The following is a 2,081-nucleotide window of genomic DNA, read 5'->3' as shown; positions in this document are numbered from 1 at the left end:
TCTTCTCTTTCTCTTTCCTTTTTTCGTTCTTCTTTTTCTCTCTTTCCTCTCCCCCTTTATCTTTCTCTCTCTTTCCTCTCTTTCCCTCTTTCCTCTTTTTCTCTTTCTCTGTCTCTCTTTCTCTTTCCCTCTTTCCTCTTTCCTTTCTCTTTCCTCTCTCTTTCTCTTCTCTTTCCTCTCTTTTCTCAATCTTTTTTCTTTCCTCTTTTTCTCTTTCCTCTCCCCCTTTCTTTCTCTTTCCTCTCTTTCTCTCTTTCCTCTCCCTTTCTCTCCCTCTTTCCTCTTTTTCTCTTTCCTCTCCCCCTTTCCTCTCCCTTTCTCTCTTTCTCTTTCCTCTTTCTCTTTCCTCTCTCTTCTCTTTCCTCTTTTTCTCTTTCTCTTTCCTCTTTTTCTCTCTTTCTTTCCTCTCCTTTTTCTCTTTCCTTTCTCTCTTTCCTCTAACTTTCTCTTTCTGTTTCTTTCTCTCTTTCCTCTTTCTTCCTCTTTCCTTTAACTTTCTCTTTCCTCTCTTTCCTCTTTCTTCCTCTTTCCTTTAACTTTCTCTCTCTCTTTCTTTCTGTCTCTGTCTGTCCCTGTCTCTCTTTCCTCTCTTTCTTTCTTTCTCTTCCTCTTTCCTCTAACTTTCTCTCTTTCCTCTCTTTCTCTGTCTCTCTCTTTCTCTTTCCTCTTTCTCTCTTTCCTCTCTCTTTCTCTTTCCTCTTTCCTCTTTCTCTCTTTCTCTTTCCTCTTCTCTTTCTTTCCTTTCTTTCCTCTCTTTCTCTCTTTCCTCTTTCTCTTTCCTCTTTCTCTCTCCTCTCTCTTTCTCTTTCCTCTTTCCACTCTTTCTCTTTCCCTCTCTTTCCTCTCTCTTTCTCTTCTCTTCTCTTTCTTTCCTTTTCTCTTTCCTCTTTTTCTCTCTTTCCTCTCCCCTTTCTTTCTCTTTCTTTCCTCTCTCTGTCCCTCTTTCCTCTCTTTTTCTCTCTTTCTCTGTCTCTTTCTCTTTCCCTCTTTCCTCTCTCTTTCTCTTTCCTCTTTCCTTTCTCTTTCCTCTCTTTCTCTTCTCTTTCCTCTCTCTCTTTTCTCAATCTTTTTTCTCTTTCCTCTCCCCCTCTTTCTTTCTCTCTTTCCTCTCTTTCCTCTCCACCCTTTTCTCTCCCTTTCTCTCTTTCTCTTTCCTCTCTCTTCTTTCCTCTTTTTCTCTCTTTCCTCTCCCCTTTCTTTCTTTCTTTCTCTTTCTTTCCTCTCTCTTTCCCTCTTTCCCCTCTTTTTCTCTCTTTCTCTGTCTCTTTCTCTTTCCCTCTTTCCTCTCTCTTTCTCTTTCCTCTTTCTCTCTTTCCTCTCTTTCTCTTCCTTTCCTCTTTCTCTCTTTCTCTCCCTCCCTCTCCCTCCAGGTTAGGAGAGAGAGAGAATGAAAGGCAGACGGCGCCGAACGGGCAGGGAAGGGGGAGCAGGACGGGAGGCAGCGCCTCCCGGCCGCCGTCCCCATCGCCTCCTCGGCCAAACGGGTGGGGAGGGGGAGCAGGACGGGAGGCAGCCGAAGAAGCAAGCGGCTGGGAGGCCGCGGCGGCGCCTACCTCCTGCGCCCGTCAGCTGGCGAGCCCCGGACCTGCGCCCGTCAGCTGGGAGGTCTGGAGACGGAGACGGCTGGCGTGCAGGGCAATGGGGAAGCGGTGGCTCGGCAGGCGGGGTCCTGCCTGCGCGCGAATGTCAGGCCCACCCGACCATGCAAGGGCTTGCATGGTCGCCGGTGGCGGGGAGCGCGTCAGCGGCCCTTGGGGACCATGCAAGCCCTTGCAGTCGCTCCAGCCGAAGAAGCAAGCGGCTGGAAGGCCGCAGCGGCACGGTTGGGAGGCCGTGGCGGCGCCTACCTCCTGCGCCCGTCAGCTGGCGAGCCCCAGACCTGCGCCCGTCAGCTGGGAGGTCTGGAGATGGAGCCGGCTGGCGTGGAGGGCGATGGGGAAGCGGTGGCTCGGCAGGCGGGGTCCTGCCTGCGCGCGAATGTCAGGCCCACCCGCCCCATCTGTAAAAGAAAACGTCTTCCGCCCAAGCATAACGCCAGCAGTTCTGTGCCACAGAGGCTTGAAAACCGGAGGCGCGGGACG

Source organism: Protobothrops mucrosquamatus, unplaced genomic scaffold (genome assembly GCF_001527695.2).
Source record: "Protobothrops mucrosquamatus isolate PMUCROS unplaced genomic scaffold, P.Mucros_1.0 scaffold3739, whole genome shotgun sequence".
Lineage (NCBI taxonomy): Eukaryota > Metazoa > Chordata > Lepidosauria > Squamata > Viperidae > Protobothrops > Protobothrops mucrosquamatus.
Note: the sequence above shows the minus strand (reverse complement) of the source record.